A 26053-nucleotide genomic window follows, 5' to 3' on the forward strand; every position below is an offset into this window, starting at 1 on the left:
AACTTTAATAGTAGGGAAATGTTAGATGATAGTCAACATATTTTTCTTTGTCTTGATAAATGTAATACTTGATCACACACACACACAGAGAGACTATTGTATGGAGGGCTAGCCTTATCCAGCATGTCTTTCCATAAGGTCCTCATGTATGTAGACTGAGATAGCTCTTCTTCATGTTTTTTCAAGTCCTACTGATTATTTATTTCTGTAAACAGAAATGTTGCCTGTAGCCAAGGCTTCCTCTTTTTATATAATTGAGAATTGCTTTAAGCAGCCCATCATTTCTCTGTTGCTCAGTGCTGGAAAGTGTGTCCTGCAACTCTTCCAGATGTTTTATTGACTGTGAAAAAGCAATAATAAAACACCAAGTGGGTTTCTTCCAACCTCTCTGGCTTTTCTTGGGGCTTAAAATGAAGAGGTGACTGTGCAAGAATTAATTTCTAATACCAGCTGTGAAGCAGGGTTAGTCACAGTACAAAAAGGGTTGCAAAAATGGGAAAAGCTTCCCTGCTTTGACTGAAATTGGTATTAGCAAGGAGTTGAGAGGAAATCAATTTTAGCTGATCAATAAATGTCCTGACTGGACATTTCTTTGATCCACACATTAGGAAATCAAGAATCTGGATAAAAATAAAAGCAACACCAAAAAAATGAACTTAATGTTAAACCAAATTACTATAGTTACACTAGTACAAACAAAATAGGAAATCCGGTTATCATGATGGGGCCCTATCTAAAAGAAGTATTATTTTCTAGATTTAAATTTTGCAGTCTGAGAGAAAAATTACAAGCAAAATTTATGTGCCCTAATACAAGATCGTAGACTCTGGACAAATTGTCATGAAGCCTAGTATACTTTACAGTGATACTGGGAATATAGTTACATCATTTCTTTCCTGCCTTCCATGATTACTTAATAAAGATGCCTAAAGCCTAATGCTGGGGAGAAGAAAGGTAGGTGGTGCTTCAGTTCCCATGCTTGGAGTCTGTGGTTGAGAATATGAAGGAAAGAGAAGAGGAAGAAGTATGGACCATGGGGTAGGTGGATTGGCCAGGAGGACTGGCCTGGGTGTATGAGCAGCCTAGGTAGAACATGGCAAGTCATATCTCACTGTTATTAACAGGAACTATACAACATAGTCTGTCCAACTGTAGAGCTTTAAGTCTTATTATAAATACCGAGTCTTTTGTGTCTTTTCTTTTCACCGTTATGACTCAAGTGTAGTAAAAATAAAGAAGGTGCGGCTTTGCCGGACTAGCTGTGTCAGTGTGGGTGTGGGTTAAGACCCTCCCCCTAGCTGCCTGGAAGTCAGTCCTCCATCATGAGCATTCAGATGAAGATGTAGAACTCTCACCTCCTCTTGCTCCATGCCTGCGTGGAGGCCGCCAAGCTCCAGCATTGAATATAATGGACTGATCTCTGACCTGTGAGCCGCCCTGATTAAATGCTGTCCTGATAGGAGTTGCCTCGGTCACGGCGTCTGTGAACAACAGTGAAACACAACTAAGACACCTGTCATTCTTTTTCTTTGAGAAAATGCTTTTATTAATAAGAAAAATGTTTTTACTAATAAAATAAACAAGATGGCCCTCTGAATGTGAATAAACATTTTTTAAAAATTATTTTTATTTTATGTGCATTGATGTTCTGCCTGCATGTGTATGTGAGGGAATCAAAATTGTCAGAAATGACTAGTAATTTCAAATATGTACATATATGAATTACTATATGTATATATAAATATATATATATATACACATATATGTACACATATCATATATACATATGTCACACATATATCATTACATATATAATATTATTACACATATATACATATATGATATATATTGCCTATAATTCATTATATATAATATATTCTATATTATATTTATGTAAGCATTTATATTATTATATACATGATATATAATATATAATATATAAGTATTTATAATATGATATACATTATATATAATAATATATAATTATGTATGCATATATAATAATTATATGTAGCTTATATATATATATATATATATATATATATATATATATATATATAGAGAGAGAGAGAGAGAGAGAGAGAGAGAGAGAGAGAGAGTTTGTTTATTTTGTTTTCGTTTTTTAATACATAGTATAGCCCTGGAACTTATTCTATACACCAGGCTGACATAATACTTAGGAGACACAATCGCTTCCGATCTCCAAGTGTGCGTGTCAATAACATGCGCCTCCCCTCCCTTGCTTATTTATAAGTTTTTAGCAAAAACAAACACAATGAGATGGAAACCACCCCACGGAAGTCAGGCAGGGCGACCCCACAGAAGGAAAGGAGCCAGGGAACATGAGCGTGAGCAGCCTTTCTGTGCACACACTCTGGATTCCCATGAACACTACACTACACAACTGTCACATGTGCATAGCAGACCTGCTGTGGAAGTGTGCGAGGCCCACGCTCACATGCACTGCGCGTATGTCTCTGAGACACAAGAACATCACTCAGTGGGTGTGGAGGGCGCGCATGTCACTCTCAGCGGCCCTTGGTCCCCACCCTGTCTCGTGTCTCCCACTAGTCGCCCCCCTCCCCTCACTCAGCCGTCTGCCATATTTGCTCTCATGTCACGTGTGCTCCGTGACCAACTCTATGTTCCCGTGGTGGTGTCACGAGAGTCCCGCCCTGCCCCGCCCCATTCATGATGTGTCTTTATTAGCCTGGCTTATGTCATGTAACATAATGCCACACAATGTCCTCCGTGTCTTATGGCTGAGTGAGGCTCTGTTGTCTCTGTGCTACTCCCTCTTTACCCATCCATCTGCTGGTGAACTTCTAGCATGGGACCATTTTTTTTTTAGCTTTTGGGAGAAGTTTTTCAGAGGTCACAGCCTGATGCAGGTAGTGAGGAGCAGCACAAGGGACCTCACAGGTGGCCATATCTGGCTACATCTGACTGATGCTTCCCATCCAGCACCAGGAATGAACCGTCACTCCAGCTCCACTGCTCATCCACGTTCTCCTCATCATGGGCAGAGACCCTGTGCTCAACATGTCTCAAAAACATAACTTACTGAGGTCGTCACACAGCACCCAAGAGCAGCACAGAAAGCAGGACACAGAGAACCATTCAAGCCTGTTAAGCCAAAACAAACTTCAACAAGGCAGCAGGAAGAACCCTCCTCTTAGTCTGACTGGCATGTTTGCCTGGGGTCCTTGATTGGGCAGTGAGTCTTACCCCTCCTCAAGGTTAGAGTGTGCTTCCAGTCCTGGGCCAGATCTTTCACATCTCAGGTCAGGTTTGCACTCACATAGCATTTGTGCCTGTCCTCTAAAAACCTCATCCATCTGCACTCCCACCCAGCACTGGAGGAGGACACACCATTGCAACTGAGGCTGTGAGGGGTGGTTCAGATGCTTTCTCCTCCCTTTGGGGGCAGTGATCCTGCACTCATCATGACCTGACTACAAAGCTTGCTTGGGAATTCTTCACAGCACTTCCCCTTCTTCTTCCTGAAATCAAGGAGGATAATCTGTTACTTGACTTGCATGGGTGATATAAAGCTGGCCCATCAGTGGAACGATGGTCAAGCTTTTAACATTAAAGAGGGATTTTAGGAAACATGATTTTTGCTTTGCAGCTTCATACAATTCCCTTCCACCAGATGATATGTATGAAACAACCCTGGGAGAAAACAAGGAAACAGATGACAAACACTATGGAGCACTGTTGTTAGTCAGCAAACCTTTTTCAATGGTAAGGTGGGGAAACACCTACAGTTGTGTTAGCACATGCTTTCTATATCAATATATTTCAAATAGAGAGTGAATTTTTCTGTGTATGTAGAAAGAAGATTTATTATAATGTCTCAGAGACAGTTGTACTCTTCACCCAATAATGGCTGTCTGCCAAGGGAATCTTCAAATTCAAGGACTTATCTTCTGTTGAAAAGGAGCTGTAATTTCTCTGAACCTAGCATGAAGTCTGAAAACAAAACTCCTGTTTCCAAAATTCTCTCATTATCTCGTTACAAAAAGTTCTCCGCCCCTCAAAAACACCTTCCTACTCTGTCCTTTTTAGTTTCAAGTTGTAAACATGTAATCCCCACTTCTGATCATCACCAGATGTAAAGTGGCATGAAGTGAAACAGTAGTCCCTAAATCATGTGTCTATATCTGAGATGTTTGCAGAAGTAAAGTTGCAGCAGATTCAAACCGATTTTGGTGTGTGGTGTCTGTCTGTCACTCACCAACTCCTTACCTACCTGAGTACCTGGACCCTGCTTCTCCCACAGGAGTCCCAAGTCTGTCTGTCTGTGGCAAGAGAATGGTCTGTCCAATCCTGGAAAATTAAAGGGACAGTTAAAGAGAATCGTTTGCCATGGAAGTTCTGAGAGTATATCGCTGAAAACTTACTACTTACAAGGAGGGCTATAGGGGTTTGACTGGCAGCTCTTGTTACAGAAAAAAATGACATGGTTTCTGCCGATGGGATAGAACCAGCAGACATGGGACTCCAGGAGTGTTGATAGCTGTGTGATTATAAATCTTCTTTATATAATAATGCACGTATTGTATATTCTTCCTTTGAGAAATATCCTTCTTGTTAATGTTAAGGACTCCCTGATAATTAGAGCTAGCAGGAATCCAGAAGCAAGAGGTGGCAGATTGCTCAGCAAATGGTATAGCCGGGGACTTTCTAGACAGCCATTTAGGGTATGGAAAATTCTTTAAAATATGACTTGGAATACTGCTAGTTTCTCAACTACCTGAACGATGCAATATGAATTGTTTAAGGGGCTTCACAAAACTAAAGTAGCAAATGCAGTTGAACTGCGTGCCAACATCTCTGAATCATAGTAATAAAAGAAATAAAGAGATCTCGTTTTTCTTATTTTTATCTTAAGGCAGTCAGACTACTGAGTTCAATGTCAGCCAGGCATAGAGCAAGGTTAGTCCCAGGTGCTGTAGAAGTTGTAATTTCTAGAAAAGGTACCCACAGCATGCTTATCATTTGTGCTTTACAGTGGCAAGCAGATCTCTAAATTATTTTGCTAAGTTTAAGGGAAATATGTGATTGTTGTCTCCTAAGTAGCAAGGGGCTACTTTCACAGGATTCTGATTTGTAGGATAATCAAAGAGAGCAGAAGATATTTCCTGCATTTGTATGTAAAATAGGTCACTGGGCCTATGAGCTGCAATAAAAAATAAAAAACCCTATCAAGGTAAAGTTGTCAGAATAGCAAGAGAGAACTGTTGGAGAACTGTCACAGGCAGCACATAGAGAGGAAGAGAGCTGCTTAGAGATCTTCAGGGAAAGCTGATCAGAAATAAACGTAATTGAACAAAGAGAAAGCAGGTTGCAAAGCTTCCTTGAGCAGAACATAGGCCACCATCTTGCACCACAATTCTAGTCATTTGTTTTTCTATTGTCAGACAACTCTTCCTAAGAATCTCTTTCCAAGCTAAGTCTGTTCCTTGACAATTACTTTATGATATATGGACTCTCACCGACTTATTGAGACTGGATGTAAGCCAGAGAGTAAAATGTGGAGGAAGTGATCTAATGGACCCCCAGACAATTCCTAACACACCAAGTCTTTTCAAAGATCAATATCCAGAGAATCTTTGAGGCAGATTTTGTAAATCTCTGTGTTAAGTCACCTTGTATTTTGAATTGACCCTGACAAAGAAAGGACACACTAGAAACTTTGTGAGACTAAGTTTAAACCACACTACTAAGGAACTAGTATACTGAGTAGGTTTCGATGCCTATAATGACACCTGGAAGGAGCTTGGGCCTGACTATAACTTTTGCATAAATCCTCAGCATAATGTGTGGCTGCTTTGGATAATGCTCCTAGATGAATAGATTAACCTGGCCGCTTCTACTGGTGCACGTGCAGATATAGAATAGTTCGGTATTAGACTTTCCCAGACTGAAATGTCTGTATTGCACACTGTGGAGTCTATCAGGTACCTAAATATTGCCAATCTTGAGAGCATTCTTTCAACCATTCTCTATGTTAGCCAGTATATGGATGGACAAATTCCAAGGTAAGTGCAGCTATTCAATCTACCCTGTAATTTTGTAGATGATGATTGGGATTCTAGACCTGAAATTCACTGGTAGGGTATTTGGATAGCATGTACAATGCCTTAGAATCAATCCTACACACACATACACATACAAATACACATATATGCAAACCTTGCCTGAAACCAGAATTGCCATACTATATATGTATATGTGTGTGTGTGTGTGTGTGTGTGTGTGTGTGTGTGCGCACGTAGGTATATGTATATAATTTTACAAAAAAAATGTAAATATAGATGAAGAGCTTGGATGAACTGATCTTTCTGTTGTAACAACACATCCAGGCCACAGGAATGCATGAAGACCTAAAAAAGGGCAAAGTAAGCCATGAGAACTCTTATTCCAAGACCATAAACAATAGGCATACACATCCCTACAAATTAAAGAGGACTGTGCAGCTGGTCCTGATTGTCAAAGGTAATGGCAAAACAACAAATATTGTTTAGGGCATAAATATTCCCAAGATAGACCAGGAGACTCCTCGGGAGGATATTCTAAATACCTGTTCCTTAACAATCAGCTCTGTATAACCTGTCTGTATCCAGAGCTGACATACATTTTGTTTTTATTCTCAAGGTTCATGAGGGTGACAAGACCATGCTGGGAGGGATAACAGTCTCTTTCACTACACTTGATACAAATGCCACAAGGTTATCTGATGGGCAAGAGGCAGAAGGGATAAAATAAGGGCTAGAGAATCTGTAGTCCAAAAACATTAAAGGCAGAAATGACCATTCCACAACTGCTGGAATCCCTGAGAGGTACTTAGCAGTAGAAGCTTTTCTTCTTCTTCTTGAGCTTCCTGTGGTTCTCATTGTTCACATTCTATAATCTCTGAAGGTGAGAAATTCCCTGCTCATGGACTAACTTCAGCTTTACATAGAAAGAATATGCTCTGTGGTAGGACATGTCCCTAGTAGTGTAGACTTCCATGGACACTGGCCTAAAACATCAGATCAACAAAGGGTGGTCCTCAAAGAACACAAACCATGGATGGTGATACCCTGGATCCTGGGTACTGTCAAATAATGGAGATGAAAAAACATTTTATATTGACACTAGGCAGAGAAAGTCTATGTATCCAACTAGAGGATTCCCCGGTTGCATGAGGTCACTCAGTAGGATTGGGGATGCAGTCTATCCCACTATATTCTCAGGAGCAAAGTAAGTCAGAAATTGTAAGTTGATGTGGGGAATAGAACCAAGAACAATACAACTTTATAAACTCCTAAGGGTTTCCAAGCTGTACCAAGGTACACTCTTCCTTGGAGAACCACTTATGGATATATGATTGGGCATAGTTACATCCTGGAGGTGCAGCCACTTGAAGCTTGGAAAATATAAGATGAGCAGGGCACTGCAGACCCAAAAAAGACACCATGAGTTTGAAACAATGAATAGCTATAGTCCAATAATCCATAAGTGATAAATGCAAGGCAATCTTACAGGTCTTTTCCTTTACTAGGCATCTGGTTTATGATCAGATTCTCCATTTACTTTTCCTGCTTCTTGAGAACAATAGTTGGAGGGAGGAGGTTTGGTGACTACCCAAGCCTCTGTAGCTAGAGGAACACAAGTGCACTTGCACTATTTGTGACATATGCTTCACAAACTGCAGAGAGTTGATGTGCCCGGGTCAGGGGTCTTCCATTTTATCAATGGAGAAGGAGGTGAGTAAGGGGAAGGATTGTGTGAGCGAGTTCAGGGAAGGGGATACCATTCACCCCGGAGTTGGACTCCCATGCCATCCTGAAACAAATGGCACTAGCATCCTACTTCATTGGATAGAGCAAGGAGTGTATGTCTGGCTTCAGGTTAAAGAGTATTAAATGTCACCCTCCCATCTTAAATGGAGGCTAATTGCATTCCTCCAGGGAGCACGAGTGCCTGGGGCACTGAGGTAGAATCTGCAGTGTCAGGTATGAAACTTTGTCCAGAAGAGAACTGTTGAAAAAGCAGAAGTGGTGAGTTTTAGATGCAGAGTTTTAAGGGGGTGGGGCTGACTCATCTAGAAATGAGGAAGTCAGAAAACAAAATAACAAGCAGTGAATGATCCATGCTGGGAGAGGCCCAACTTTCTTCATGGGGTCAACTAGGATTTTTGGACAATTCCCCACCCCACCTCCTTATCCTGGGACCTTCTGTCTTGTAATGATCCTGTTCAATTTCTAGTCAATCCAGGAAAATTATGGCTCTCTGTATATCTTATTTCCCGACTCTTACTTACGACATTAACTTTTAAAACTATAGTCCTAAGGGGTTCTCATTGCTGTCCCATGGCAGCCGTGCTACATGGAAAATAGGTTTTTCAAACTCTTAACTACATACCGGTTTCTCAGTGTGCCCCAGATTTCCAGTGTTTGTGAGCTGTCACGTATTCTGAGATTGAATATGGTCAGTCAATTCTCATTAGTAGATTTTTGTTACAGTAAGCAATGGCTATTCCCCATTTCTCTAAATGATGCCACAAAACTCCATGCTTCACCTATTTGATCATTGTCACCTATTTGATCTTCCTCTGTCATCAGCTCCATATGTAGAATTAATAGATTATAGTCCACAGCTACCCAGTGCTAAAATCTGAATTTCTTGCATGACTGTGAAGTAAGGGAGGGGAATTTAAAGTCACCCCAAAAGCAAGGATATTATATGTATATGAGTATCACCTTAAGTTACTAATGCAGCTGCCCGAGATGCTGATGCATTCTGACTGGAGTATGTTGATACCAAAATCATTGATCATCATGAAGTGAAGCTTTCCCTTTCTGTACATTTCAGCTACTCTAACATTCTGTGACAATTCACCAGTGCATGAGCATGTTGCTTGTGGCTAGACTTATCTATTCCAAAATAGCTAAATTAATCAAACTAATGTACTAGAATCCTCACCTTTCAGGAATTATAATCAGGAAAGTTCATTAAATTCACTGTGTCAGCATTTCCTGTTACCAACTACTGGGAAGCCAGGCTCAACTGTGCCTACTCCAGGAGTTTTCACATCACTGTTCCATGACTCACTGAGCCTTTCCTAGGACCACATCTTCCTCACTGGTTTACAGTGAGATGGGAATCCAGCTTCCTTTGGCCTCTCTCTCATTTCTCTAAGCTCCCCATTCTCACTCTCAAGTAGACTCCTCCTCCATCTTGAAGACATAAATATGAGTGAACACTCTAGTGACTAATTGAAAGCCCCGAGAGCAGTGGGTGTTGTGACATCACTGGTGACATCACAGGGGATGCCCAGAGCTCTCCAGGATACACTAGAATGTTCAGACAATGGATTGTTTATGTCATGGGGAACAGGCTTTGCCTTCCTGTTAATGCTCTTCCTCTACTGAACAGAAGCTGAGGTGCCCATACCGGGAGATTCTCCTGGGACACAAATGTTGATTACCTCCATTTCAAAAGCCAGAGGTCGCAGCCACTGAGATTTGTCAGCGTCAGAACAATGGGAAAGTGCTGTGCTTTATTTCCAAATGTGTTAGCTGTGGAGACCTGGGTCAGGATGGAGAGAAGAGCCAGCCCATCACGTTGGCAGCAGAAGACTTGAGATGTCCACTTTCTTCCTAGGCTTTGGCCACATGAACTTGTTAGAAGGCAGTTCCAGGGTCACCTTCAGCATGTGGAGATTCAGGATGGGAGGGACGTTCTCAGGACGGTCTTGCTTGGAGATGATGGCTGCGCACAGCAATCAGGAAAACAAGATGACTCAGATCTCACACTGTGACTGGGAGATGAAATCAAAGGGTATAGTGCATTCTCTGTATTCCCTGCTCTGTCACTCAGGCTGTGAGAGACTCATCTCACCAGACACTCCCCAACAGTTGTGTGTCCAAATTTGTCAACAAATGTCAAATTACACATGTTCTGAACAGCTCTTATCTGTCCCTTAGCCTTAGAAATATGTATAAATATGTTTTAAAATTGAAGATTTTCATGGAATACAATACAGATAAAATGGTAGACATATTAATCATTTCTAAACTAATTGAAGTTTTAAGTAGAAATATTTTCTGATAAGGTTGTAGATTTTCATAGAAATTATTTCGGATAAAATTGAATAAATATATAGAAAAATGTGTTAAAATTGAAGATTTTCCTGGAAAATTATACAGTAATATGGAGAACATAGGAAACAATTCTAAACTAAATAAAGAGGTAAGTAGAAACATTTTCTGATAAAATTGAATATTTATATGGAATATATTTTAGCAAATATTGAAGAAATATATATAAAAAATGTGTTAAAATAGAATTTGTTGGTAAATAATAATGGAAAAAATAGAAAACATAGAAAATATATCTTCATTAATTGACCAAGGACATAGAAGCACATTGAATCATATTTTAATGAAATTGAAGATTTTGAAGGAAAATATATCTCATAAAATTGAAGAAATATACAAAAAATGTTAAAATTAAAGATTTCATGGAATATAATATGGAAAATAATGGTAGACAAAATTATATATTTCTAAAATTACTGAAGTGGCAAGAAGAAACAATTTCTGATAAAATTTAAGGCTTACATGGATACTATTTTTGATAAAATTGAGGAAATATATAGAAAAAATACTAAAATTAAAGAATTTGTTGGAAAATAATAAAAGTAAAATAGTATACATAGCAAATATATCTTTACTAATTTACCAGGCAGATAAAAAAACTTCCTGATAAAATTGTAGATATTGAAGGAATATATTTCTGTTAAAATTGAAGAAATATAAAGTATAATATTTAGAATATTTTCATTGAAAATATTATTGGTAAAATGGTTGACTAAAAACATTTGTAAAATAATTAAAAAGGAAGTAGAAACATTTTCTGATAAAATTAAAAATTTACAAAGAATTTTTTTTTGACAAAATTGAAGAAATATACTGAAATTTTACGAGAAATATATTGAAAATTTAGAAGGAAAATTTTATTTTTGACAAAATTGAAGAAGTATAATGAAAGTGTTGAAATAGAAGAATTTGTTAGAAAATAATACAGTTAAAAAGCAAACACTGGAGAATTACTTTTAATAAATGACCAAGCATAGAAAAGTTTCTATTAACTCTGAAGGTTTTGATGGAAAATATGTCTGATAAAATTAAAGAACTCTAGAAAAAAGGTGTTAAAATAGATTTTCATAGGAAATAATATAGCTAAAATGGTAGAAATAGAAAAATACATTCGGGCTGGAGATATGGCTCAGCAGGTAAGAGCACCGACTTCTCTTCCAAAGGTCGTGAGTTCAAATCCCAACAACCACTTGATGGCTCACAACCATCTGTAACAAGACCTGATGCCCTCTTCAGTAGTATCTGAAGACAGCTACAGTGTAGTTACATAAAATAATAAATAAATCTTTTAGAAAAAGAAAAAAATCTAAATTAATTAAAGAGTTAAGTAGAATAATTTAGATGGGAAATATTTCCAATGTATTTGAAGAAAATATATACAAAAATGATAGGATTGAATATTTTGAAGGAAAATTTTGCAGATAGTATGTATTATATGTAGTACCACACCATATAGATATGTTAGACATATTAACCATTTCTAAGCTAATTAAAGTGGTAAATAAAATCATTTTCTGATAAAATTGAAGATTTTCATGGAAAATATTGATAAAATTAGAGAAATGTATGGCAACAAGCATTAAAATTGTAGAATTTGTTGGAAATCAATGATTGTAAAATAGTAAAAATAAAAAATATCGTTGCTAATTAGCCAGGCATATAGAAAAAATCTAAAAATTAGATTTTGATGGAAAGTATTACTTTTTTAAAATTATTTTAGCAGGTATGTTCCTTATTTCCGTTTTAAATGATTTGACAAAGCAAGTAGAAAAAAAAATCTAAAAATATTGAAGGTTGTAATGGAAAATATTTCTGTTACAATTGAAGAACTACAAAAAATGTATTAAAATTGAAGATTTTCATGGAAAATAATATAGATAAAATGGTAGACAGAAAATGTTTCTAAACTATTTAAATAAATAGAAACTTTTTTCATAAAATGGAAGATTTACATAGAATATATTTCTGATACAATTAAAAATACATACAAAAATATCTTAAAGAGAAGATTTTCAAGGATAATAATACAGATAAAATGGTAGATATATTATGCTTTTCTAAAATAAGTGAAGTGGTCAGTAGAAACTTTGTTTGATAAAATTGAAGACATACATAGGAGAAAGTGCTAAAATTGAAGAATTTCTTGAAAAATAATAACGATGAAATAATGAACGTACAAAATATGTCCTTACTAATTGGCCAAGTGCAAAGAAATATTTTCTAATAAAATAGAGGATATTGATGAAAAAATTTAAGAAGTAAAGAAAAAAGTGTTAAAATGAAAGATTGTCATGTAAAATAATATAGATAAAATGGTAGACATATTACACATTTCTAAACTTAATGATGTGGTATGTAGAAACATTTTCTGATAAGATTGAAGATTTTCAAATAAAATATTTCTGATGAATTTGAAGTGATATGTAGTCAAATGTAATAAAGTTGAATAATTTAGTAGAAAATAACCATGGCACAATGGTAAACATAGAAAATATGTCTTTACTAATTGACCAAATGCATAGAAAAAATTTTTGGTAAAATTGAAGATTTTGATGGAATATACTAATAAAATCGAAGAAATATATAGAAAAATGTGTTAAAATAATAGCATTTGTTGAACAATATTAATGGAAAAACTAAATATATCAAATTTATCTCTGCTAAATGACCAAGCACATAGAATAATTTTCTGATTAAATTGAATGTTTTGAAGGAAAATATTTCTGATAAAATTGAAAAATTATAGAAAATTTGTTGAAATGAAGATTTTCATGAAAAATACAGGTAAAATGATAAATATAGAAAATATTTCTGACCTAATGAAAGAGTTAAGTAGAATTTCCTGATAAAATTGAATATGCCCTTCAAATATATTGCTGAAAAATTGTAAAGTATACAAAAATGTTTTAATATCGAATGTTTTAGTGGAAATATTACTTAAAAAATAGAAGAAACTTATAGGAAATACAGTTAAAATTGAACTTAGTAGAAAATAATAATGGTAAAATAGTAAACATATAAAATACATATTTACTAATTGACCAAGCACATAAAATATATTCTAATAAAATGAAAGGTTTTGATGGAAACTATTTCTGATAAAATTGAAGAATATAGAAAAAAGTGTTAAAATTGAAGACTTACAGAGGTAAAATTATAGACATATTAATATGTCTAAATTAATTGAATTGGTAAATAGAAATAGCTTATGATAAATTTGAAGATTTACATGGTATTTCTGAACTGGAGAAATATATAGAAATATATATTAAATTTGAAGAATTTGATGGAAGATAATATTTGCAAAACTGTAAACAAAGAAAATATTTCTGTAGTAATTGACCAATTACATAGAAAATGTTTCTGTTATAATTGGAGATTTTGATGGAAAATATTTCTGATAAAATAGAACACATACATAGAAAGTGTTCAAATTGAAGATTTCCATGAAAAATGATACAGATAACATGATAGACATTGAAAGGAATTCTACTCTACTTAAAGAGTGAATTAGAAATATATTCTGAAAAAATTGAAAATTTTCAAGGAAAATATTTTTCGTAAGATTGAGGAAATATATAGAAATATTGTTAAAATTGAATACGATTTCTGAAAACAATAATGGCAAAATATGAGACATGTAAAATATATCTTTACTAATTGAGGTAGTACATAGAAATAACTTGGAAGGATTTGATGAAAAATATTTATTACAAAATTGAACAAATATAAAAAATTGTTAAAATTTTTCATGTAAAACATTTCTAAACAAATTGAAGTAGGAAATAGAAATATTTTCTGACAAAGTTGAAGCTTTACATAGAATATATTTCTGAAAAACTGAAGAAAGATACAGAAAAATAATGTAAATCTGAACAATTTGATGGAAAATAATAATGATAAAATGGTTACATTGAAAATATTTGTATAATAATTGACCAAGCACATGGAAAATTTTATGAAAAAATTGGAGATTTTGATGGAAAATATTTGTGATAAAACTGAATACATTGTTAAAATTGAAGCTTTTCATCTAAAATAATACAAATAAAATTGTAGACATAAAAATTATTTCTAAAATAATGAAAGAGGAAATAGGAACTATTTCTGAGAAAACTGAATTTTTACATGCAAAATATTTTTCAGAATCTTGAACAAATATATAGAAAAATGTTAAAATTGAAGAATTTGTTGGAAAATAATAATGGTATAATAGTAAAAATACAAAATAAATTTATTTATTTATTTTATAAATATGTCCTGTCTACCATTTTATCTTTATTATTTTTCCAAGATAATCTTCAACTTTGACACTTTTTCTATTTAAAGAACACTATCATCTTTACAAGGTTGAATTGTAGTCATTTTCCTATATTTCTTGCTATCCCGGGCTTGCTCTATAGGTGTAGGCCTTCTTTGGAGGTATTATGTATTATGTATCCATGTCTTTTGCTGACTGTGTTGTTTCAAGGGTTTCCTGAAAATGTTGGTCCATAAAAATTCTTACTGTAGTGGGTATTGGGAGGGCATGCACCTTGTTGATCCTGGTGTGGCCGTCATCTGATGGGAATCCTTAGTATGTCTTTTTCCAGACCTCCAGTTCTTTATGTTTCAGATGAAGGTATGCGGAGAGGTGGCAGGAGAAGGCAGGTCTTCCTGGGATATCAGGCTGCTGAGTGAAACTTGGCTTGGTGCAGAGGGCTCAGAGATCAGGCATCTGTTTTCCAAGGACATGGATGATTTCTCTGTGGAAAACAACATGGACTCTCAGCTCTCAATCTTGGCAAAATCAAATTCAAGCTCATTGAAGGACGTTTATATTTGACCTGTAGTCTGCCTATAATGAGTATGGTATGGATCCAAGTCCAATGCTCATGTGCACCAAATTCCTTCCAAAATACTGTCACAGACCAAGAAAGAATTTCCATAGGGGTCACAATGGAGTGCAGAGTCAGCCTCCATGCACATTCCCAATGCATTTGACATGATATTACCACACAATATACAACAAGGATAGAATATCACAGTATCAAGGCACTCAATCTTCCCAATATACAGGTCTGCAGAAGTACTGAAAAATATTCAAATTGTCAAAGCATAATTCAACAAAAGTATGAAGCCAATTTTTTTCATATTATCTAAGATAGTGCAATAAACTCCACAGCCAGATTTTATTTTAAGCCAGTGACTTAGCAACCATTCCAAAAAATGGAGTTAAATATTCCATTTAAATCAGTGTGAATATTATGGGCCAAACGTAATGTAGTTCAAACAAATATAAATCAAATGTAATGCTCCATCGGTGGCACTGATTGGAATCTAACCAAGTCACATAAATTGGCATCATAGACATACATTTGTGTTGTTGCAATGTAATGAAACACAGAACTGTTTCAAAACAAATACCAACTAGACATGAATGAAAAATATATGGTACATAATCACATTAGCAATACAATTCTCTCTCAGAAATGCCATGTGGAATCTCTCATGTCCTTTAGAAAAAAAAATGTATGAAATTGTTCTCAAACTTCTTAATGAGGTGTGAACAAACATCAACAGAGAAATGTTGCATCAAATGGCACTGACTGCCAGGGACTGATTATCAGACAAGACATCAGCATGATAACTCAGTGAATGTCTGCACAGGTTCTGATATTGGACAGGACGGGGGTTGGATCTTTATAATCCAGGCATTTTGGATTTAGCATAATGACGTGTTCCCCAGATGACAGGAGTCACAGGAAGTTTGGAGATATTTTGTAACCATGACTAGCACACAATAGCATATGAACAACAGAGAGAATGTTCAACTCCTGGCTCAGTGTGTCCTGGGAGACTGCGTTTCCCTACACTACACAGTGGAAGACACAATGCCCCATGATTCTTCTCACAGTGTGAATGAGACAGAACTTTTATAACCTTCTAAACTCTGGTCTATGGACGCTGGGGGCGGGGCACGGGCTGAGAGCTACAGGTGGGGGCGTGGCTCCCAGAGCTGCTATGGGGCGGGGCGGGGTGAGAGTGACAGGAAGGTTCAGGTGTGGCCTGAGTCAGCCTGTGACCCTGTGCAGATGCCCTGAGCCTGCTCCATCTCTGACACTGCAGTCCCCCTCCTTTCCCCTCACCCCGTGACCCCACGACCTTTCCCTCCTACCAGGACATCAATACCCTGCCCCACAAGTTCACGCCCACAGGGAGGAGCCCCAGCTGATGGCCACGCCCCGACCCTAGCATCCCTACATCTATTTCCCCTGGGAGCTCAGCTCTGCTGAGGTGGGCGGGGCCCAAGGCCAGAGGGCCGGGCGTCGCAGGGTGAGGGCAGGCCAAGGCATGAATAGTGAACAAGCTCACTGCCCTGTTTGTCTGTCTGTCACCGGCCCCGCCCCCTCACGCGGCCCCGCCCCCAGCCCTCTGTAGAGGGAGAGTCTCTACCCTGCGCCCACAGCAGGAGACAGGCAGGTGACAGGCAGGCAGGAGAGTGGTCCCACAGTGATGACGTCACAGCCCCGCCCCCAAGGCCCTGATTCACCAGGAAGTTCCCGCAGCTGCTGAGCAGCACAGGGAGAAGCCGCTCATGCAGGAGGACTTCCTGCCCTTCCTGTGGGTGGGGAAATTCATCCTTGCTGTGCAGCTTGAATGATTCTCCGTGTCCTGCTCTGAGCTCTGCTGTTGTGTGCTGTGAGGGGACCTCAGGGAAGCTGTGACATCGTGACATGGTGAGCACAGGATCACTGCCCACAATGGGTAGGGACAGGCGGCTGAGCAGTGGGTGTTGGGGTGGGGGGTCCTCTCTGTGGCTGGATGGGAAACATCAGCCAGATGTGCACATCTGTGAAGTCCCTTGTGCTGCTCCTCACTTGTCACATCAGCCAGTGGTCTCTGAGTGACCTCACTGTCATGGCTGATTCTGAATCTGCCCCAAACATTCAGACCCGTGGCTTTCTTGTAGGAACACGTGTGGTTTCTGTGACTCTGCAGCACGTGTGCAAACCCTTTTGTGTTTTATAACATTCATTAAAAAGACAGGTATAAATCGAACAGCTCTGCTTGCACATGTGACTTGTTTTTGTTCTCTAGTTTTGTTATTTTTTTCTATTGTAGTTTGTTTATGGTTTTACTTTAGAACTTCAGTGTTTTTATTATTATGTGGCAAAGGGACTTTTTCCCAAAGTATTTTGTAGTTTGGATGCTTCTTTTAAATTAACAGGCACCTTCTTTAGTTTGGGAATGTTTTCATTTAGTGTTAATTGGAAATATTTTCTTGTCCTTTTTACTGATTGATCGCCATCACCCCCACCCTCACCCTCACCCTTGCCCTTGCCCTTGCCCTCTTTTTCTTCTTGTTTTCTTCTTGTTGTTGTTGCTGCAGCTGTTGTTGTTGTTGTTATTGTTGTTGTTGTTGTTGTTGTTGTTCTTCTTCTTCTTCTTCTTCTTCTTCTTCTTCTTCTTCTTCTTCTTCTTCTTCTTCTTCTTCTTCTTCTTCTTCTCCTTCTTCTCCTTCTTCTCCTTCTTCTCCTTCTCCTTCTTCTCCTTCTTCTCCTTCTTCTCCTTCTTCTCCTTCTTCTCCTTCTTCTTCTTCTTCTTCTTCTTCTTCTTCTTCTTCTTCTTCTTCTTCTTCTTCTTCTTCTTCTTCTTCTTCTTCTTCTTCTTCTTCCTCTTCCTCCTCCTCCTCCTCCTCCTCCTCCTCTACCTCTTTCTCATCCTCCTCTTACTTCCTCCTCACCCTTCGTCTCCTTCTTCTCCTTTTTATTTTTTTCTCTTCCTCCAATCATTTGTGGTTTTGCCTTATCAAATGTTGCAGAACTCTTGGCTATTTAGTGCCTGGAAAGTTTTAGAATTCAATTTTTGTTTTTAACCAATTTATCGCTTTTTTTTATTCATATTTTGGTTGTTGTTGTTGTTGTTGTTGTTGTTGTTGTTGTTGTTGTTTTGGATTTGTTGGCTTTTTTACTTTCAAGATAGGGTTTCTCTCTATAGCCCTGGCTGTCCTGGAACTCACTCTGTAGACCAGGCTGGACTCTAACTCAGCAATCTGCTTGCCTCTGCCTCCCAGAGTGCTGGGATTACAGATGTGCACCACCACTGCCTGCTTGCTGTTCATTTTTAATTCTTGTGATTCTCTCTTCCATGTGTTGTTCTTTGGATGATCCTTGCCTCAATATTTGTCAGTGGCTAGGCAATTTCAATGTCCTGCTCTTAGTGACTTAGGAAATGCTTAGGCCATTAGCTACCTCAATCAACTGCTGCTGTTTCCCGTTTGTGCGTTATATACCTGTACAACCTTCTATATTTGTACTCTGTCTCTATTTTCTGCACATGCACTCTCTCTATTCTCTTTCTCTTCCTTCATTGCTCGTTCCCTGCTCCCTATCTGTCTGCCTGACTTCAGGTTTTCTTGTGCACCTCTATCCCATTCTCAGGTTCTCATTCCTCTCCCTTCCCCCATAGAACCTCTTTTGCATTCGATCTCTTGCATGTTTTAGTTTCTCAGGACCTGCTGTGAAATCATAGCTTGGCTTTCTTGGTGAAATATTTTCCTGGCTGTTATTCATTATATTCATATGTTCGTGTCTAGCCATCTGGGTTTGTAGTGATAACGGGTCTAGGAATTAGTTTCTGGGTTTGTCTTTTTTGGGTGTGAGCTTTATTCCTGTTTTAGAGTTTGCCCTCTGGATTGTCATAGGATGTTGTTTAAATGTTGTCTCTTTACTGATCTGTTTGGAGGGTGTGCTCAAGAGGGAATGCAGGCTAATTTTGAGAGCTAGGAGAGGAGGTGGGCAGGAAGAGATCATCTTAGCAATCCACAAGGACACATAGGAGAGAATTGAAGCTGCCAACATTTCAACATTTCAGAGCTACAGTTTTCTGGAGATGCCTCAATGGAGGGTGTGCCCTCATCAGAATTTTTGGTTGCTATGTCTGTGTGAGATAGTGTGGATGATTGATGTGGGAAGGCTCTTCCACTGAGGGTGACAATATTCATAAACAAGTGGGCCTGGGTTGGATGATAGGGCTACCTGAGCATGGGACACTGACCAACAGGACAGCAAGCCAGGAGGCAATGTTTGTCCATGCTTTTATCTTAGGTTTGTAGCTTCAGTTTCTACTCTAAGCTCCCAAAGTGATGAATTGTGCTCTGACAAAACCTCTCACAACAACAGTTCATTAAGAGAGATGCTTCTGCTCAAAAGATTCCATCATGGCAGCAGAGTAGCAAGCTAGAACAACAACAATAACAAAAACAAATGGTATCAATAGTTGATTTTGCGGCCGGACAGAATTTATTCTTTTTGGCAGGAATGTGGAATATATCAGGAACTGAGATGATGAAAGTCATAGAAAGCTGTCCATGGAGCTTAATAAGTTGTTCTCATAGGACTTGCAAGATTGGAGTGTTGACAGGATGCAGCCAGAGGAAACTGAGATCATAGCATTTTAGAAGAAAACAGAAACTGTGAATTTTACTGAGAGGTCATTTGTGTGATATTTTGGCCAAAAATCTTTTCTCCTTGTCTTACACCTGAAATATAGAGTTGGGTGTATTTTTAAAATAATGGGCTGATTTCTAAATTTTCATTCTATTTATATGTATTTGTTTATTTTCCCCACTTATTTATTCATTATTTATTTATTTAATTTACATTCTACTTTTTCCCAACTCTCCATCCTCCTTGTACAGTCCATCATCCCTGACTCATTTTATCTCTCAAAGAAGCACAGGTACCACTGTAGTATCAAAAAAATCATGGCATTTCAAATCTCTGCATGGCTAAGCATATCTCTTTTACTGAATTTAGACAAGGCAGCCAAGTAAGAAGAACCTTGTTCTGGCTGTTTTCTTTGTGTCACCTTGACACAGGCTGGAGTTATCACAGAGAAAGGAGCTCTACATTTGGGGAACTGCCTCCATGAAAAACAGCTTTGGATATTTTCTAAATTAGTGATCAAGGGGAGAGGGCCCATTTTGGGTGGTGCCATCCCTGGACTGGTACTCTTGGGTTATATAAGAGAGCAGGCTGAGCAAGCCAGGGGAAGCAAGCCAGTAAGAAACATCTCTCCATGGCTTCTGCATCAGCTCCTGCTTCCTGACCTGCTTGAGTTCCAGTCCTGACTTCCTTTAGTGATGAACAACAGCATGGAAGTGTAAGCTGAATAAACACTTTCCTCCCCAACTTGCTTTTTGTTCAAGATGTTTGTGCAGGAATAGAACCTTGACTAAGACATGGGGTAATGAAAATGAGTAGCAGTTGAGTTTTGCCAGTATAAGAGGCCAGGAAAGGTCAGTGGAGAGGTGAAGATACTGGGGCAGTTGAAGAATCAGGACTGACCAGACTTTGAAATGAAACTGGGTCTTGCAAAGTTTGGTGTGTGTGTGTGTGTGTGTGTGTGTGTGTGTGTGTGTGTGTGTGTGTGTGAGTGTGTGTGTGTGTGTGTGTGTGTGTGTGTGTGTGTGTGTGTGTGTGTGTTTTGCAGGGACATGCTAATCCTAATCTGGTTACCCATTTTTTTCTATTACCTCATCGTGGAGTTTCACAATTCTTTTATTCTGAGTGTATTCTTCCTTTCCATCCACTAATTGCTTTTGGAGAAACTTGGAAACACAGGTTTGCCATTGGGAAGGCAGTGGTGAAACTTACCGGATCTTTGAAGGGCTTCGTTTCTTTTTTTAAAAAAATAGAAAACAAAACAAAACAAAACTAGAATTGCCCATCTGTTGAGTCTGGAATTCAAAACAGTGAAAAAAAAAGTCTATCAGGACTTTATCACCATTACTATTATTATCTTGAATTTTCAAGACCTTTTTCTTTCTTTATTTTTCTGTTTAGACCTGGCTATTCTGGAACTTGGTCTTTAGGCCAGGCTGGCCTCGAACTCACAAGAGATCTGCCTGTCTCTGCCCCACAAGTGCTGGAAATAAAGGTGTGCACCAGCACTGCTTGGCTGTCCAGGTTCTTTTGAAATATGGGAGGACATAGACTAACAGTGAGAGCCACCTGAGACCTGAGACCACATGGCAACTGCTAAGTGCAAAACCTGTTCATGCTGTCCTACTGTGTAGTTGAAGAAATAGGTATACCAGACTGGATTAGAAGCATGGTAACTCCAGCAGCCAAGCCATTAGCTCAGTCGTGAAACATTTGGCCCATATTTTTTGACTCTGTTTTGAAGTTATCACTGTAAATCTGTAAGGCTGGCCAGTGTTATTTAATATTCCTTCTGAGAAAGGAATCCAACGCCTGAGTCCAGAGATTGCTGCGTTGAAGTAACTTGGTGTAATTTCTAATTGTTGCCTGCAAATTTGTTCCTAAACTGAAGTTCTTTGAGTAGCACACATGTAGTGTGGATGCTTGTTAACTTGAGTGTTTTGAGACAGGATCCTGCTGTGTAGTCTAGGGCTGCCCTAGAACTCACTGTGTCTTCTAGGTTGGCTGGAGCTCACTGCCGTCTCCTGGTTTACAAATGCTCAGTGATGTGTGTGTGGTGTTGGCAGTGTATGCGTGCCTCACCTGTCTAGGCTGATGCTTTTAAAGAAGCTCTTCAGAGCCTTGGGAGGGATGAGGTGTGTCCTGACCTCAGAGTAGGTAATAAATTGATCAACAAGTACTAACTAATAACAAGGTAATTTTACTGCCATTCTTTAATAAACTTAAGAATATCTTTAGGTGCAGTTTGTTGGTGAGCTTGGGAAAAATGATGTTTCAAGTCACATTTACTCTTCTGTTGTATGTCAACTGGGCCCCATAATAATGTAAAGAATGTTCTCATCTAGGAATTCTGGGTTCATGGATAATTCACTTTGCACTTTCATTGGGGGCAAGAAAGAAGATTTTGCTATTATGAAAATGAGGACTAGGAAGGCAGGTGAGAGAAAATATAGAAGCTGTTTTCACAAAGCACAACAAACATATTCTTTGACTTAATCCTGAGACTGACCCTAACCCTGACATTTCTTCTTTGTCTAATAGAGATACTATTGATTCAGTGGGAGTGGGACCATCAAGAATAATGGTGGCCAACTTTACCCTAAACCTGAGACTAAGCCTGAGACTTTAAATCTCTAATCCTATCTTAACCTCTTAATTTCTTAAACATCGTAACCCTAACAACCCTTGTACCTTAACCCTAACCTTAACTCTCTAATCCACAACCATAACTAACCCTGGATACTATGGGGGGTGTTTCTTAATTATATCTTTTAAATTGAGAAACCCTTTCTTGCTGTTGATCTTCAGAGATGTTCAGATCCACCTTTGATCGAGGATATAGATGCTTTTTCAACCTATATATGGAAAGGTCATTTTTGTTTTTTGTATTTGTACTACTTTATTTTGCAAAACAAAGGTGATTAGTTTGACTTCTTTAATTTTAAAACTCTCATAGGAAGTAATTATTTCTTAAGTATTCTCTCTAAGATCCTGCAATATGAAATTAACCAGTCCTTGATTTATTTATGCTGGTGTCTGGGCAGCTGCTTTTGTGGTGATTATTGGTCTAGGTAATGTTTCTCAGTTTTTCTTGTTTATGTGGATGATTATTCCTGTTTTACATTTTTCTGTCTAGATTTTCATAGTGTTGGCAGAGTGTGGCCTCTTTTATTGACCTTTTTGTTATGTTCAAGAGAGATTGCTGGTTAATGTTGAAAGCTAGGAGAGCAGGTGGGCAGGAAGAGATAATCTTGTCAATCCACAAGGACACATAGTCAGGAGAGAGGTGACGCTGCCAACATTTCAACATTACAGAGGTACAGTCATCTGAAGGAGCCTCAGTTGAGGGTGTGCTCTCATCAGAATGGCTGGTTGTTATGTCTGTGTGAGACAGTGTACATGATTGATGTGGGAAGTGTCTTCCACTGAGGCTGACAATATTCATAAGCCAGTGGGCCTGGGCAGGATGAGAAAGCTGAGCCATCTATTCAGCCCCTTAGGCTTCCTTCTTGTTTAGGTTCCTCAGATCCAAGAAATATCATGCATACATCCTATACTTTTTGGTTATTATCCATTTGTAAGTGAGTACATACATGCATGTCCTTTTGGGTCTGGCATAGTTCACTTAGGATGATAATATCTAGTTGTATCCATCTGCCTGCAAGATTCATATTGTTCTTGTTTTTACTAGCTGAATAGTATTCCATTTTGTATATCAACCACCTATTCTGTATCCAAATTTTGGTTGGCGGCCTTATTGATTTTTTTCAGTTTCCAGCTGTTATAAGTAAAACACATATGAACTTAGTGGAACACATGCTCCAGTGGATAGATGTCCTAAGAACATATCCTAAGTGTAACATATCCTCTTGCTAAATCTTAAATTCATGGAAGGAGTAGGCAATGTGTTTCCTAGTCCCAAGAAGGAACTTTAAATAAAACCTGCTGCAAATATGGACCAAGTGAGGCAGAGTCCATCACCTTAGAAGCCAAACTTAAGAGGATCTTTTATATGGTGTGGCTTCGGAGAACTGATAGATGATAAATTCGAGCTCCTGGATTCTTCCTGTATGGTTTCAATTTGGAACGATTCCAGCCATCTTTTGGCAGAGTCAGAGCCATAGGGAAGACTCCATGAGAGTTAATTGCACTGAAATTTTGAGGATGATTCTTGAGTTGCATTTTGCGACCACAGCTTGTTGAGATAACTAAGGCATTGGTAAATCTTCCATGGAGAGATGTATACAAGGAGAGGATGTACCCAAGCTGTTACAAGAGGTGACCTTCAGGATTTGCCTTGTGTGTCAGAAGAGACTTTAGAAGTTTGAACAGTGTAGGACTTCCTGCAGACTGTTAGGATCACTGAAGAAAGACTGAATGCATTTTCATCACAGGATGAATATTTGCCCATAGTGTCAAGGGTCAGGATGCAGTTGATTGAAACACAAAGCTTCTAGATAGGATGATGTCTTTGGCTGCTTGTCTGTCCTGTCTGGCTTTCTTTGTGAAGCTTGTGGAAGTTCTTCTTGTAGGAGCCATTCCAGATACCTTCCAGGATAGTGTTTATAGAATGAAAATTTTATTTTTTCTCTCTTTTATTGCTTTTCCAATAATTTATATATTCATTGCCACCCTTATCACTATCCCCATTATATGACCCTTGCTATGGCAGAGTCCCTCCTCCAGTCTCCTCTTGTTTTTCTTTGAGAGGTTGTGGGGCCCCCAGGTATCCCGAAAATTGGTGCATCAATTCTATTGTGAGTTAAGTACATCCTCTCTCACTGAGGCCAGACATGGCAGCCCAGTTAAAGAAACAGATTGGAAAGATATGCCCCCCACAGCTATAGGGAAAGCCCTTGGTACATTTGTTAGATGACCTTCTGAGCCTCTTCGCTGCACATCTGCTTTATATGTGCCAGGGGCCTTAGTCCGTCCTGTGTATGCTATTTGGTTTGTGGCTTAGTCTCTGAGTGTCCCCAAGGGTGCTTGTTACTTGAGTCTCTTTGTCTTCCTCTGGAGTTCCTATCCTCCTCAGGGGTTTCAGTCTTCCTGCCAACTCTTCCATAAGATTCCCCAAGGTCCATGCAAGGTTTGACTCTGGATCTGTGCAGCTTTTTCAGTCAGCCTGTGGGTGGATCCTCTCAATAGACAATTAATCAAGGCTTCAGTGTGGGAGCATAACAGAGTGTCATTAATAATGTCATGGATTGGTGCTTGTCCATAGAATGGCACGCAAGTGGGGCAAATTTTCATTGGTCATGCCCTCAGTCTCTGCTCCACATTTTATCCCGCATTTCTTTTAGAGGGGAAACATTGTGTCCTTGGTGTGTTCTGTGTTGTGGTTGAAACTGACCCTTCAGCTTTCTTGTCATGCTCCCATATATTCACTATAATCTCTTTCCTTAAATCATATAAAATACAATAGATACATTTGCTAATCAGTGATAATCTATTTTACAAGTCTAGTTGTTTTATATTTTTATATTTATTTTATTTTTTGCTTTTCTTTTCTAAACCAAATTTTGCTGTGTAGCTTTGTCTGTCCTTAAAGTAGTAGAGAAACCACAAAAAACACATGTCTTATATTTGTAATATAAGCATATTTTTGTGTGGTTTTTCATCCATGTCTTCAGTATTGAAATTTGACCAAATGTTATAGATTAAACTTCATATTTCTGCCAGGTGAATACAGATGTTCTGTGAATTTATAATTCTTTATAGGAACTTTCATAAAGAACTTTGAGTTCAGTATCATTTTTTCCCATGGTTGTTTTTTGTAGGGATTGAGGGTCTTAAAATATACATTTTAGTCTCCTAGAACACATTACAAACGCCATGCCAGTGTCTAGGTAAATGATATACACCTGGCTGTGCCTCTGTGATTAAAGACATGAGAAAATACACCCAGCTTGCCCATCATGTTTGTAGTTAGTAATTGTTCATACAATTTTTCAGATGTGTGCTCGGTATTGTGGATCTGTTTCCTCTGCATCCCCCTTTCAATTTGCATTTCTTTGGCAAGGCTGTATCCTATTCAAAGTGTTCAAAAGTGACAGAGGTGTAACTTATAATTCAAGGTCCTTCCAAAATGAAACATTGATTATAACTTCTGAGTCAGAGAACAAGTGAAGCAAGTGCCAAAATTATATGAATATGTTTTTAAGGAAGCATATATTTCCTTAACAGTGATGATAGTTTCATGTTTTGTGTTGTACATATGTATGGAATATTTAGGATACAGTGACATTTGATGATGTGTATGTGAACTTCAGTGAGGAAGAGTGGAATTTGCTGGATCCTTCCCAGAAGAGTCTCTACAAAAATGTGATGTCGGAAACATACCTGAACCTCAAAGCTATAGGTAAGACTGTTATTTTTCTTTCTGAAGGAAACGAATGTTTCTTGGTTATTTATGATCTTCTATTATTTTAATTGTATGAAAATTGAGCTGAATAATTCAGTTTCACTGAA

The 26053-nt window shown here is 38.1% G+C and overlaps 1 pseudogene; it reads left to right on the plus strand.

The window, feature by feature from the left end:
• The first annotated feature begins 3573 nt into the window (after positions 1-3573).
• Positions 3574-26053, plus strand: part of LOC127673214 (zinc finger protein 431-like) — a 51958-nt pseudogene continuing 29478 nt past the window's right edge.

Source organism: Apodemus sylvaticus, chromosome 22 (assembly GCF_947179515.1).
Source record: "Apodemus sylvaticus chromosome 22, mApoSyl1.1, whole genome shotgun sequence".
NCBI lineage: Eukaryota > Metazoa > Chordata > Mammalia > Rodentia > Muridae > Apodemus > Apodemus sylvaticus.